Source organism: Dasypus novemcinctus, chromosome 10 (genome assembly GCF_030445035.2).
Source record: "Dasypus novemcinctus isolate mDasNov1 chromosome 10, mDasNov1.1.hap2, whole genome shotgun sequence".
Lineage (NCBI taxonomy): Eukaryota > Metazoa > Chordata > Mammalia > Cingulata > Dasypodidae > Dasypus > Dasypus novemcinctus.
The window spans coordinates 69,340,902-69,357,323 of record NC_080682.1 but is presented as its reverse complement, the minus strand read 5'-3'; positions in this window follow the sequence as shown (position 1 = coordinate 69,357,323).

Genomic DNA, 16,422 nt, shown 5'->3' with positions numbered 1-16,422 from the left:
TTTCTTCTTCTGGGATGCCTATAACGTGTATGTTTGTGCATTTGCATTGTCCTTCAGGTCCCTAAGTCTCTCCTGGATTTTTTTCTATCTTTTTACTGATTACTTCTACAATCTGTTTGACTTCAGATGTACTGTATTCCACATAACTAATTCTTTCCTCTGCCTCTTCAAATATGCTGTTATTTGCTGAGTTTATTTTTGATTTCTTGGATTGTGCTATTGATCACCATCATCTCTGTGATCTTTTTATCCATGATCACAATTTCTTCTGTGTGCTCTCCAAGTGTTTTCTTAATATGCTTAATCTCTTTCTTCATTCATTGAATTGGTCCTTGATACATGTTTTGAGAGCATTAATTATTTATTTGGTGTTCCACTTCTCTTCCTGGTTTTTAGTTTGTTCATTGTATTAGGCCACGTTTTCTTGATTATTGGTATGGTTTGTAGTTTTTTTGTTGCTATCTGGTCATCATTTTATCTTGTTGGGTTTATTCTGCTGATTACCTTCTTATTCTAGCCATGGGGTTTAATTATTTGTTGTTTTTGTGTGTGTGTTAAGTCTTCTCTTTGTCACTTTTTTCTTCTTATTCTATTTCCTTGTTGTTGGCTAAGTTCCCTTGAAGGAAAATATTAGGTCCAGAGAAGGCAAAAGGGGTAAGAAAAGAAAAATATAATAGTAGTATTGATAGTGAGTGTTAGCAGAACCATGTGAAATCTAAGAGAATGGATATAAAACTCATGGAAGCTGTGTATAGTTATAACCATAAAAAAGTGGAGTACCTATAATGAGATATTAAACTGAATATGGGGAGGAATATACTATGAATTTAAAGGGCAGTGTGATCAGGAAAGAGGGAAAAAGAAAAGAGAGGAAAACAACATAAAGAGTGAATAAATGATAGAAAACAGATTAGAGATATTAGAGATAAAAAGTCAGAAATATCAGGGACTAAATAGAGAGAGGTGGAATGTAAGAGAAACAATAAATGATGGGGGAGAGAATGACGTAAAGGAAAGAGGATAGTAGCATTGGTTGCCAAAATCAGTACACACAGAAAAGAGAAAACTGAGGATGAGGAATCATGGCAAATAAGAAATGTTGCCTGCAGCACTAATATAAAAAAAAGAAAAAAGGGCAAAAAAGGAGAATGAAAGAGGAAAAAAACGCAGAGAGAGGGAGAAAAAAAGAAAAAAAAGAAAAAAAAGGGTAATGGGGGGGTTGGGAATAAAGAGGAAGAACAAACAAGAAAATAGACCAACAAAAAAGACCTGACAAGGCCTCAGGCAAAGAATCTTCCTTGAAATTGAAAAAACTGTTTAGGAGTCTGACCTTCCCTCTTTCTCCCTTCCTTACTTCCTTTTCTCCCAAGGCAGCAGGAAGGCTGTGTGAGAAAATTCAAGTGGGTCCCTGGTGAACCAACCACCTGAAAAAATAATGACTCTTAATTTCTTGAGAGAGCACTCACCCCTTGCCAGGAACCCTAAACATGCTATTGGAAGCCTGTAAAGCACATCCTACTGGCCCTCTCCCTTAGGTGTGCTACAAGGGGGCTGGTTAATTTCCTGACTTCACCTTCTCCCAGACCAAGTTTCCTATTCCAGGGTGTTTAGGTAAATTGTGCTTTCTCACCAGATTTGTTTCTTCTCTATTCCTAGACTCTCCCCAAGTCAGCTAATATGGCCCTCAAACTCAATAAAAAAGGGGGGCAGAAATTTGAACCTGCACTCCTTGGCCCCTCTGTACCTCCCACCTAAACTCTCCCACTTCCAGAGTTAGTCCGTATCCGGAGGGGTAGGGCAATGCTGGATTTCTGGGAGTGCTGGGCTTGGGAAACAGAGGTCCAGGAGAATGTGGGCTCAGGGTATTTAGCATGGGTCATGGGGGTTCAGGGAACACAGGCTTGGTGTTCACACATTTGGGGTACATGTGGTTTGGAAATTCCTCCCCACGACCGGCAGTTCTCAGTGAACACTGTGGCTCTTAGCCCTGGGCTGGGCGGTGGGGGTGGGGGGTGGAATTTACCTTCCCACAGCATCCTAGTTCAGTGTTAGAAATCCACAGTTCTACCTTGAGCAAATGCCAATTCTGCTGCAGTCTCTCCAGATCAATGTCTCGACACCTCCTGCCCTGTAGGTTCCTGAAATTGCCTGCTCCGGTAGGACTCCATCACCACACAGTCAGTCTTTTGTAAGAGAGATGATGATTGTGTACTTACTCAGACTCTACCGTGCCTTGCCTCTCCCTAATTTATTCTATTTTAGTTAACCAACTTTAACATTTTTTAGTTTTTTTTTCTGATTAACATAAATGTTCATTGAATGAATGAATAAGTGAATGAAAAAAATAATTAGTATCAGCCAGAACAAGAGATCCTCAGAAAACCTCTGAATATAAGAGAATGGGAGCAGTTAGGACCTAACTCCAAAAGCCAATCAATAGTCATAAAATGTATATGAAAATGGAATTTTGTTTGCTTGTCTTTGAGACTATTACCGTGGAAATGGTTACGTTTAATTTTCAGAAGGGGAAGCAGGACCTGGCTCCACTGTTCAAGGAGGGTGATTAGGGGTTCCAGTGACTCTGGCATGCCAAGAATTTGAAAAGTGGCATGGAAATGAGGGAGAGCCAACAGTAAGTGCTGGGAGCAGGGCTGAAGTAGGGAGAGCCATTGGTGAGTGCTGGTGGGGGGTGGGCATGGCCAGTAGTGAAAGCTGCCCAATTTGAGAAAATGGCCAGGTGTGAAAACCTTGCTGAGCCAGCCCAGCCTGTAAAGTGTAGGAAGCAGGGAAGTGGGAAATCAGAGTGGGAATCGCCTAAGCTAATTAGATCTCTCTGATAGGCTGTAACCCCTGAAGTGCCCAATCAATGGGGAATAGAGGAGGGACCCGCAGTGTTAGGTTTAGGTTATAAATATCATTGTTTCTTGTTGTTTGGCCCACCCGCCATTTTATCCAGGTTGAGCACCCCTTCTTGCAAGATTGTTAATAAAATTATTTTCTCCTCCACAATCAGTTGAGCTTTTGTTTTCATATAGGTGCAGCTTTCTTTCTAATATTATTAAGACTGCTTTTCCTTCAGCATAATTTTGACATAAACTAGCTAACTTTTAATTTAGTTACCAACCCATGATTTCTATAAATTATTTACATGTGAAGGTGCAACATCTGAATTAAGCATGGTTTTTTAAAAAGGAAAAAGAAAGAAACCTGTCAAAAATAAAAATTGTAGATCCCCAGGAAACTCATAAAATTCCCACCTTCAAATGCCACATCATGAAATCCATTCATTGTTTTATATGGCCCTAAGAGCAACTTCATTTACATTTCAATCTTGCCTAAGGAAAGGATCTGCTCACATTTTTAGGACTTCCAAATGATCTTAAAGAAAGGTGCATATTATCCCTACCTGCATTGTCCATACATTTATATTCCTAAAAAAACATTTGTAAAACCATTAGAATAGTTTTAGAATTGCAGAGGTCACAACTGAACAATATATATTTTGTCTGTTTTGTTTTTTTAATTCATTTGCAATATTCCTCACATTGTATCATTCCTAAAAACAGTATTTGGCAAGTATGCTTTTTTCACATTAGGAAAGCAAGTTCTCAGAAGAGAACACACAAAAAATGGGGAGGTCTAGCAATAATTACTCAGTGTTGTAAAATGTTTTATATATGCCTGAACTAATAATGTTCTTTAATATATCACAAAATTAATAATTTCCTATTTAGCAATAATGCATCTCTCTTTTTACTTTATAAGTAAGTCTTGGTAGATATGCTGGTATTTTTCCTTTTTATATTGTTAATAAATGCTCATTCTATAAACAGTTTTAGAATGAGTATACTACACTATTCAGCACAATTACACATGCAATTTTTCATCCTACCTCTGTTAGTTTTTGACATCCAAGTGAGTCGGTTCATGTATTAAAATGTTACAAATGCAATATTTCTAGTAGTTAATAAAATAAGGATTTTATTGGCATATTCATTCTTTTTTAATGTCAAGAATTTTTTTATTGCTGTTATACTACCTATTATGGTTTTTCTTAGTATAAATGAAATACAATTTCATTATAGGATATAATGAAGAAAATAAAATCATTCATAATTCTACCATACAAAACTACTCAATATTTTAAAATACAATAAATTATGAGTATAGTCACCACCACGTATATCATCTTATGAAAATCTTAAAGATTGGTGTAATTTATAATGCCTAATGAGTTTGTAAGACTTGTAGTAATGGGAAATAACTTTAGGATTGGAATTTTTTATGGTATTTGAAACGACCATATGTTTATTTCAAAATAACTTCCTTATCAATCACAATCACATAAGAATAGCAAATTATGTTTTTTTCAACTTATGCAATTAAGATAATTAAAAATAAAACCTAGTAATGGAAAAAGAGTGGACAAACATATACAGATTAGAGGAATGGTAATTACATATTGTTTATTATTTAAAATAAATAATATTAAGTGTTTTCAATATATAAACTCACTTATCTCTAAAGTTTAGAGCTAGAGGAAATAAGAGATGCTTTCCCCCTACTGATTATTTTACAAAGGCATAAATTAAAATTGAAATAAGTTATTTATCCACAGTCATAGAGAAATTTAGTGACTGACATATTTGAGGTAAAGAACTGAAATCTGATGTTGGAAATATCCGACTAATTTCAAAATGACTGTGGTTATTATGTTGAAAGATTGGATGCAGGTGTCAGTACATTTTTCTGTAAGGAATGAGATAGTAAGTATGTTAAACTTGGCAGACCACATGTGTTCTCTATTACTGCTACTGCTATTTTCTCTCTCCTTCTTCTAACAACCTTTAATATGAAAAACATGCTTAGCTCTTGTGCCATACAAAACCATGTGTGTTGGATTTGACCCCATGCTATAGTTTGAAGTTAGTTGATACAGAATAAAATAAAGTATGTGCAAACCAGATGGCAGGCATGGTTAGCCTACACATTGAGACAGAGATGAGATTTTACCTTGATTTCTCATCTTTGATTTGTGTGAATACCAGGGACCTACAGAAAATTTACACAAAGTACCAAGTGTCCACTTTCACAGAATTACAACTGTTTTCAAATTAGTTCATTTGATTCATGGTCCTTGTCTCTGAATTCAGTATTTGGATTTCAGAGAGTGTTGTTGCTCTAACCATCTTCAGATCAAATGAAGAAAATGTTTCGATACTCTGAGTATTATCTCATTTCATTGTCACATTCCATCTGCAAAAAGGTGGTTATTTTACATTTTTTTATTGAATAATTCCCTTTATTTCGTAAGTCCCAGATATAATACTATATTATCTTGGCAAATAATTTAATACAAAGGCATTTAAGTGACTATAAATTACTTCATTTGCAAAGAAAAATGGAAGGGGAGGGAGAGAGGAAGGAAGGAAGAAAAGTAGGTGGGAGATTAGGAAATTGGAGAAGGGTAATGGTTATGAGGTATCAAAATAATGATAAAGTACAGGTCTTCATGTGTTTGTGCATTCAGGAAAGGGGGGGTGGTTATAGAAAATAAGATTTTTAAGATGGTGTGATATCTGAAGTTTCTTTATTAACACTCAAAATGTGCACCAGTAAGAAGAAAAAGAGAATGCCTCCTATCCCTGACAATTTTCCAGCTTTGGGTGGGAAGAAAATTTATGGGGTTCTTTTATAGCAACTGATTCATTAGATAAAGGAAATAATTATCAAAGGAGCTACCAAGAAGAAACCTATTAGGAGTGGGGGGTCTCCCAGCCTCAACCATCACAAAAACTTTGATTTTCAGGAAAGTAGAAATTCCCCACATAAAGATTCTCATTTAAAACCTGAGATTTTTAGTATACTATCCATAGACCCAAAGACAATAAAAATTCTGTAAGCCTTTAGTATTTAAAAGTAACCAGGGCTGTTTTTTCACACTTGAAAATTAAATCTCTTTTATGTATGTATATAATATGTTTTCTTGGTTCTAGTGGCTTATATTTACATCTGTCTCTATAGATCAGTTTCTTGGGAGCCATAGCTTTCTTATTGTAATCCTATGGAGACTACCAAATCTAAAAAAAGGTTAAGGGTTATTGCAATTGATTCCCGGGTGAAATCTTAAAGTATAAACTATTTTCCACTGCTGGATGCTAGAATGTCCCAGCTCATCTAAGACAGGCACTTAGGAACCCTATGGTAGACAGTGTGGTATAATGATTACAATATGCCTTTTGGAGTAAGGCAAGCCCACCTCCAGTCATTCCTGTTCACCTTTATTGCCATTCACCCCCATTGCCAGTTCCTAGATGTTCGGCCCTTGGCAAGATACTGAATCTCAAAGACTCAATTTTCTAACTTCTAAAATAATGAAAACAATACCTTCCAGGCAAAGCGATTATAATAAATGATATAACTCAGGTAAAACAGTGAGTACAGAACATGGCACAGATTAAAGTTAGTTTTGTAGCAATTGTGATCTCTTGAGCATGCTAAAAAAGGACAGGTGAGGGAAGCTTGTGTAGATCAGTGGTTGAGTGCCTGCTTCCCATTTACAAGGTCCTGAGTTCAATCCCCAGAACTTCTTAAAAACAAAAAAACAAAAAACAGGTGAGATTGATTTGGGCTCCAGACCCTTATATTATTTCAATCGAAGCACTCTCCAGAACCTGCTATTCCACACTTACCTTCTGAGAATGTGCCTTTTTCCAATTGACCAAAAATGTCTCTCTCTGGACTTGGGAGTAGAAAAATTATAGTATTCACTTCTGCATTCTTTAAATTAGATTTTTGTCTCACCATGAAAGACCCCAAAAATATACCCGTCCAGGAGCAAGCTAGAGGGGACATGAGAATGTCTGGAAGCCCAAATTCTGTAGAAGGACTAGAATGTTCCTGAGATAGAGGCACTCATGACCTTTGAAATCAAATGAACCTGGGTTCAAACTGGAACTCTGCCCCTGGGTTGTGTAACTTGTTTTAGGACTGTTTCCGTCAGAGTTAATAGAACTTTTAACTCCTTCCTAGCTTGGGGAATTGATTGAAAAGATAGTGAGCTGGCTTGCATAATTTAAGGAATGGGTGAAAGAATGGGGTCAGACCATAGGTCTGACACGAGTTACTCAAAACAAACAGAACTTTTTTCCTTACACCTGTAATTCTCTGTCCTTCCCCAACCTCTATCCCCTCACATGGCACAGATAGGGTTGCCCTTAGCTCTGGAGTTACATTGTTAAAATCATGACTAAAGAAAGGTAGAAGTCTACTACCAACTCCAGCAGAGAATCTGGAAAAAGAAATATAATTGTCCCATTTTAATTCTCCACTTAATTCTCATAAATGTATAAGGTATTTAGCATTAATTTCACATACTCTTTCCTCTTTCTCTGATGCCTATGTTTTTCAAATATAAAAACAGAGACTTAGAATTAGGCTCAAGCAATTGGGTTTCTGTCTACCATATGGGAGGTCCAGGGTTTGATTCCCTGGGCTTCCTAGTGAAGGCAAGCTGGCCTGCATGGTGAGCTGGCCCAAGTGGAGAGCTGGCTCATACAGAGTGCTGGACCACATGGAGAGCTGGCAGCAAAATGATGTAACAAAAAGAGACACAGAGGAGAGACAATAAAAGATATAGCAGACCAGGGAGCTGAGGGAGCACAAGAGATTGAGCACCTCTTCCCCATTCCAGAAGGTCCCAGGATTGGTTCCTGGTGCTGCCTAAAGAGAAGACAAGCAGACACAGAAGAATGCACAGCAAATGGACAAAACAAGCAGTGAGCACAAAATCAATGGGGGGGGGGGCGAGAAATAAAGAAATCTTTAAAAATAAATGAATAAATAAATAAAAACAGAGAATTAAAGAGGCCAAGTGACTTCCCCACTACACTAAATTAGAAAGTATCAGAGTCAATATTCTGGTCTTTTTACAGCATAGTATTTGTCTGAACGTCATATAGAGAAATTTATATGTGAAGCAGTGTGTGTTGCTATTGACTCTGCTGTTGAACAAGATCTCTATTTTATTTATCTAAGAACATTTTTCCCTGGCAGGGGTTTTCTAGATATCCGAGGGCTCTAAGGAGTTTGCCATACTCTTTCTAGGCTATCACTTCTTATCCTGGGTTTTTGGTTTGTTTGTTTTTATTCAAATATGCATCTTTATGGAAGTACTTTTCTTTTGATCCTGTTAGCTTCCTCCTAAGAAGTACTCCTAAGCTTCTTCTTGAAGAATTAAGCTCAGGGTCCTCCCAACCCAACACAGTCAATTATACTGTGGCTGAGGTAATGCCAGTCTCAAGAGTAAACCCTCTTCTGGTCACTGCGAGATGAATTCTTGAATGAGCCTCAACCACCCAGAGCATGTGATATTCCCATTCTTCCCCAGATTCATTTATCTCCTGGTAGCAGACTTCCATGAGCTAACCTCAGATAATAAAGACAGATAAATTAGGATTCCCAATGTTTCTATTTGAAATGGGAAGTTTCCCTTCTTAAGGATGAGATGTCTGAACACTAATCCAAGGCACCACTTCCAAGCACAAAGGTACCAATGTAAGCAGATTATTTGTTTTTATCAGCACTTTTACTTAGAAATACAATAATTAGAATGGTCTGGGGGAATATTTCCCTCAAAGACTGAGAGAATCAGTGATCTCCTGATAGACATTCTGGACCATAAAATAACTTTTGTTAGTTTTGTTTTAATTTAATTTGATTTATTTTTTCCCCAACCAGTGGATTCTACCTAAGGCAGTAATAGATTCACTAACATAGTTTCTTTGTACTCTGTTTTTCTAGGATGGCCTCTTCCTTTCTGAACATCCTCCCTTCTAAGTTCAGGTAAAGCCATGTTGATGCCCTAGGCTGTTCTCGACAGGGCTTCACAGGAGCTCTAAAATACACTCTGACATTTTTTGCATAGCCTACAGTAAAAATTCACTTTACATTTATATACATTCCCATTATATGTCTAAATATCACTCAGATGGAATAAACATTCACATAAAAATCCTTACCTTTACTATATGTAATGTATTCAGATACTTTTATCTTATCCTAATCTCTTCTCTTCCCTTCTAGTATTTTAAGGCAATAATGACCCATTGATTTTATGATCTAATAAAAGACATGTCCCTCAGTTTGGAAAACACTGCTCTAGAAGGGGGAAAAACTCCTGAATTCCTCTTTCTATGTTAATTTTCTAAGACCTGTAACAGAGTTCTAAGATTTTCCCTTGTTTCCCTTTTGAGGGAGAAATTACAAACTACCAGATATTTTCCAAATCAAAAATTCCATGAGGAGTTGTGACAAGTTACTGTAAGATATTCTAACTTTTGGAAGAAGAGCTAAGTGTAATGTAAAATGAAGTGTTTAAGGGAATGGATGCGGCCCAAGTGGTTGAGTGCCTGCTTCCTATGTGGGAGGTTCTTTGTTCAGTCTCTCGTGCCTTCTATAAAACAAAAACAAACATCAAGACAACCAGCAAGATAGTGGTGGAGTAAGCAAGTCCTAGAGCCAGCTCCTGCTACAGGGCAGTTAGTAAACACCCAGAGCTCTCTGGAGCTAGCTGAAGCACCTGTTTGGGGGCTTCAGGAGGCCAGAAGGGCATCCTGCAATATTCTTGAAGGAAAAGAAGGAGGAGGCTGTCCATCTGCAGAGAAGACTCATAAGTAGAGTGCTCCATGGCATGGAGGTTGGTGCCCATCCTCCACTGGAGGCACAAGCTACCTCGGGAGCTGGTCTGTGGCTGGAATTGAAAGCTCCACTTCCCCAAAATGGGGGAGGAAGAGATGGTTGGGCAACAACTTCAGCTACTGATGAGTAAATTCAGCAGGCTAAAGTATGATCTTGAGAAAAGCTAAAGTTTGAGTCTGTCCAAGTCAGAAAGAGTCTGGGAGCCACCATCTTAACTCCCTGCAAGGCAAGAGGGGAAGTGGGGCAGACTGAAAATCACAGTGCTGGAGAGGACTGGCTTCTTTCCATCCAGATCAGATTGCAGCTCTAGCCTAAGCCCCAGTGCCACCTCCAGGAGGGAGGAAGCTGTGGAGACCATAGCCAGCCTCTCTAGGAAATTATCAGACAATCAATGGAGGCTAGTGATTATGCTACTCTCACAGCAAGAGCCACCTAGGAGCTATTCTGTGGCTGGAATTGGAAGCTCCATTTCCCAAACAGGGGGGAGGAGGAAACGGTTGGCTGCCAATTATGGCTAATGATTGGTAGACTTGGCTGGCTAAGATGTAACACTGGGATCAGTGGGAATGTGAATTTGCCCAAGTCAGAAAGAGGCCAGTGGCCACCATTTTGACTCCACACCCAACCTGAGGGGAAACCAGGACTGAAAATCACAGTGAGGGTAAGAACCAGTTTCTTTCACCCAGATCATCCTGCAGTCCTAGACTAGGCTTCAGTCCCACCTCTGGCAGGGAGGAGGCTGGCGGGTCCTGCACCAGCCTACGCAGGTAACTGCAGGTACCTTTGGCTGGCACAGACTGAAAATTGGAAGTTTACAGGGGCAACTGTGGTCATCTTGGACCCACACTGCATGGATTACTGCCAACAACTGAAACTGCATCCCTACCCTAGGTGGGAGAGAAAGGGGCGTGAAGCTTCATCAGTCTCTCTGGGCAACTACAGTCTAGGCTTGCATGACATGGATTATTCCACACAGCTTTTATTTTGTCCCTGCCTCTGGCAAAGGAGAAAGTTGGGAGAAGCTTCACTGGTCCCTGGTACAATGAGGGAAGCTTGAGCATCACAGCTTATAGTGCTAATTACAACCTTGGCTCCTACTGCACAACCAGCAAGGGAGAAAGGGCAGGAAGCCCTGAACAAAAGAGAAAAACTGCATCCAGAATAAATACTCTAGTAATCCAGATTCCAAGACACCAACAAAAAATTACAATCCACGCCAAGAAACGGGAAGTTATGGCCCAGTTAAAGGAATGAGATAAGCCTTCAGATGACATAAAGGAATTGAGACAACTAATCATAGATATCTAAACAAATCTTAATAAATTAAATGAGATGGCTAAAGAGATTAAGGATATTAAGACATTGGATGAGCACAAAAAAGAATTTGATAGCATACGTAGAAAAATAGCAGATTGTATGAGAATGAAAGGTGCAATAAATGAAATTAAAAAAAACATTGGAATCATATAATCGGAGGCAGAAGAAAGGATTGGTGAGCTTGAAGAAATGGCCTCTGAAAGTGAACATGCAAAGAACAGATGACGAAAATAATGGAAAAATTGAACAAGGTCTCAGGGAACTAAATGAAAGCAAAATGCATGCAAACATGTGTCATGGGTGTCCCAGAAGAAGAAGAGAAGGGGAAAAGGGAAGAAGGAATATTTGAAGAAATAATGGTAGAAAATTTCCCAACCTTATTGAAGGACATAAGTATCCCTTTCCAAGAAGCACAACCTACTCCCATCTGAAAAAAATCCTAATAGACTAACTCTGAGATATATACTCATCAGAATGTCAAATGCCAAAGACAGAGAATTCTGAGAGCAGCAAGAGAAAAGCAATGTATAACATATAAGAGATACCCAATAAGATTAAGTGCTGATTTCTCACCAGAAACCAAGGAGGCAAGAAGACAGTGCTATGATATATTTATGATACTACAAGAGAGAAACTTCCAGCCAAGAATCTTATATCCAGCAAGACTGTCTTTCAAAAATGAGGGTGAGATTAGAATATTCACAGGTAAACAGAACCTGAGAGAATTTCTAAGCAAGACCAGATTTTCAGGAAATACTAAAGGGTCTGCTAAGCCTAAAAAGAAAAGACAGGAGAGAGAGGACTGGAAGAGAGACTAGAAATTAAGATTATATCAATAAAAGTAACTAAAAGTTTCAAAAGAGTGGTGAAAATAGAATATTACAGATAAAATTCAAATAGTCAGGAATAAACTTGACCAATGATGTAAAGCATTTGTATTCAGACAACTGCAACTTAGTTTAAAAAGAAATTTAAAAAGTCCTAAATAACAGGAAGAGAATTCCATGCTTATGGATTGGAAGACTAAATATTATTAAGATGTCAATTCTACTCAAACTGATATACAGATTCAGTGCAGTCCTGATAAAAATCCCACCAGAATTTTTTTTTAAATTGAAAACATGATCATCAAATTTATTTGGAGGGACAATGGGTCCTGAATAACCAGAAACATCATAAAAAGGAAAAACGAACCCTCATCTCCAGGCTTTAATTTATATTACCTCACTATAGTGGTAAAAACAGCATGGTACTGGCATAAAGACAGACACATAGACCAGTTGAAACAAATTCATGGTTCAGAAACAGACCCTCACATGTATGGTCAAGTGATTTTTGACTAGCCTGTCAAACCCACATAGCCTGGGCTGAACAGTCACACAAATGGTGCTGAAAAATTTGGATATCCATAGCCAAAAGAAGGAAAGAGAACCCCTATCTCACACCTTATCCAAAAATTAATGCAAAATGGATTAAAAAACCTAAAAATAAAAGCAAGAACCATAAAACTTCTAGAAGAAGCTGTAGGAAAATATCTTCAAGATCTGGTGGAAGGTGGTGAATTCTAAAAAGAGATGAGGAGGACTGAGATGGACTACTGATGTTTAATGTATGTAGAAGTGTGGAAATGTATAGAGCGAATGGTAACACACTGAGTAACAGCTAATTTATAAATGGAGATGTGCCTGAAAATGGTAGTCTAGGTGTGTAAATGCCAATTGACAGAATGCTAGAGAATAATCTAGGAACTGAATAGCACAGTAAACCAAGAGGTGGATTAGAATTGTAGTTGATGGTACAGATATAAGAGTGTCCTTTGTGAGTTAAAGCAAATGTACCTCACAACTGCAAGGTGTTGGGAATGTGAGAATCATGGGAAAAATACAGCTGGAGTGACCTATCAACTGTGGCTAGCAGTAATATAATATTCTTACATCTATGCAAAAGATGTACTGTGTTGATAATGAGGCAGTATGGAAAATGTGAGCCAAATATACACTATGGACATGGTAACAATCCCATGATAGTATCTTATCTGTAGCAAATATTCCACCACAGTGTGATGTGTTGATGGAGGTATGAGAATTCTGTACTTGTGCATGATTATTTTATAAATTTACACATTCAGTCATAAAAATATTTTAAAAAATAGTAAGATGGGTTGGGTGAAAAACATACCAAATGTAAGATAAGGACTATGATTAGGAGTAGGATTTTGACAATATTCTTCCATAATTTATAACAAACATCTCATGACAATGCAAGGTGTTGGTGGAGGGTTGATATATGGGACCCCTTACAAACTGCTTTGTAAGTTCACAACTTTTACTACACACTTAATTGTTTATGAATGTTTATTTATGAATGATATAAAGATAGCAATAATAGGGTTAGTTGGGGGAAAATACTTTGGTTAGTAGTAATATTTTGACAATGCTCTTTAATTATTAGTTAAAAAGATTTAACAATGCAAGTTATTGGTGGTAGGGTAAGTTATGAGAATCCTGTATGATGTTATATATGTTTGTTTTGTAAGTTTACAACTATTTCTATACACTTATTGTTTATGTATGTTTATGTATGAGTGATATACTTCAATAAATTAATTAAAAAATATATATATAAAGAAAACAAGCAAACAAATGAAACAACTAACTCAGGTGAGTTGATGTGGCTCAGTGGTTGAGCACTGGCTTCCCACATAGGAAGTACAGAGTTCAATTCCTCCCCGCCCTGCTTCAGCACCCTGTACCTCAAAAAAAAAATGTGTTTAAGAATGAGCCCAGGATTTAAGTGTTTCAGTCCAAGCCTATATAAAAGTCCAGGCTTGGATTTAAAGAGAGCTCTGACGGAACTAAGATATTACTACTAACCAGCTACATCATCTAGGACAAATTCACTTACACTCTCAAAGCTCCAGTTTCTAATCACTGAAATAGAGACAACAGGACCCTGGGGTTATTGTAAAAATTTAAATAGAAAATGAATGGCCTGTGGTGAACGAAGCAGCTATCACCATTTATCCTTAAAATGGTAACTTACTGAGTGGTAAATATATTGCTTCTCAGGTATTGAATCTAATGGCCATAAAAATCTTGTCTCACAAATATTTAATCTGAGGGTTTTTGTGACTTGCCCAGGGCTATGCAGAGTAGGGGATGGAACTGGTCTTCAAATGAGGGTTTGCCATAATATCTATTTTACTTTGAACCGTGAAAGATAGATATTTTCTTCTGAGGATGTTAAGCAGGAAAAAGAGGAAAGGCAGGATTATAAAGAAAAAGAATTACAAATTTGTCCCATCAGGGAAAAGAAATAACTGATAAATGGTAGGAAATATTTGTTCCCACAGAGCAGAGACAACAGTAGAGAAATGCTGAATAGCAGGTGTTGGTGAGCTCGCTGGCAAACAACATGTAGCCAAAATGGCCGCTAAGCATACACAATGGCTATCACAAAAGGCACCTCCCTTCTTCCTAGCCAGCTTCCCGCCAGAGAAGCCCGCGTGCGCCAACTTCAAAACTCCCTCATCCCATCAAGTAGCTGCTTCATATTATCCCAATCCCCTTAGCCTGTCTATAATTGACACATCACCTCAAGCCCCCACCCCTGCCTATATAAGCTGTACCACTTCCCCAATAAACCAGACCTGCGCCACGAGCCTGTGTCTCAGGGGTGGTTACTGTGTGTTTAACCTGGCTGTGTGATAACAAGGCCCCGTCGTCACTCACAACCTGTTCGAGAAGTTCGCCTCACCAAGGCGAAAGCCGTCTAGCTAACGGCCAGGCCAGCGTCTAGCTAACGGCCCCAGGGTCACGTCCACAACAGGAATATTTAAACTGAGGGAAATGAAAAATATTGTAATATTTTTTGCTTCTGTATCAATATTGGGAACATTTATAAAGCAAATACTGATTATATAGAGTATTACAGATTTTCCTCAACTGAGTTAACTTATAGAAACATCTCAAAATAATTAATTTTCTTAAACATTATTAAACACCTAGTAACTCCTGGAAAATATGCTGAACTCCATAGCTAAAAAGACATAAAGACAATTCCAGTCTTCATGTGCCCTACAGTCTAATGAGTAAAACTGGGGAAAAGTTCTGGCTATATAAACAAATAAATGGAATAAAGTCTTATGGTAGGGATACACAGAGGAAGCGAGTACAGTTTCTTTTCAACATTAGCTTAAACATCAGCATAAGTTACATTATTAGATTTATCAATTTGGAGTTTAGTCACCATTGTCTTTTGGTTTGAGGAAGAGGAGCAAACACTCCATTTCAACTTTCATTGGAACATCTGTCTGCACTTCACTGGTGATTTTACAAAGGTTTTCTGATGAATAATATTAACTTTTTTGGAAAAGTGCATTTGCCTTAGGAATACAGGAAATATAAACTGCAATAATTTAAACAAATAGATTTCACTGGAGTTCTTATATCTTATATAAAACAATTGGATATCCAATGACATATGCACTGAACAAAATTAGGACAGGTCCTTCCTCATGGATTAATTGGTTATTCACAGGAGCAGTGGGAAAAGCATGTGATTTTGATTGGCACCTGCATTCCAACATCTGTCATGTAAAAGTTGTGACCTTGAGGAATCAAATTAAATTTAAGAGTCCTAATTCATTTTAACAGTAATAAAATCAACTAATTTTCAGAATTATTGTAAAGATTAAAGGTGACAAACTCATGGTATTCATTAAGGGCTACTTTCATTATTTATATGCTGTTGGAAGCTTGGTAGAGCATAGGAGAACAACTGTCACCTCAACGTTGCAAGAAACTGCCAATTTTATATTTGCATCTCTTTATTTCCTTTGCTTTGAACAATGGACTGCTAGTAAAACAAAAATAAGAGTGGTCAGACTTCTCTCTCACCGCACACACACACACACACACACACATGCGTAACGTATCTCTCAGTCATATATAACATAAAATTTTTGTTTTTGAAATTTTCCTGGTAAAATAGAATATGAATTTCTTTTGGAAACTATTATTAGAAAATATCTAAGTGAAGATTCCTTCAATGATTTCTTGCCCTCACTAAGTAGGCTGTGGTTATTCAGAAGGCAAAGTACATTCTTTTGTTAAAGCTTAAATAAAAGACTCTTGAGAGATGCCATTGAAGATACATACCTAACAAGAAGAAGACAAAAACAGAAATTAATCATGTGTCTGCCCTTTATTCCAGTCATCATCTCTTTTCCATTTCTCTACCTAACAGGCTTAAGAAGACATCCTCATTGATAAGAGATGTGATTAGGGAATATTGTGTCCTCTGAAGCTGGTCATTGACCAATATGATTTTTGTTCTCTTTGGTTCCTTTTAGACAGTAGGTCTCAAATTTTGATAAATGATACTTTTAGCACTATATAAAGAGTG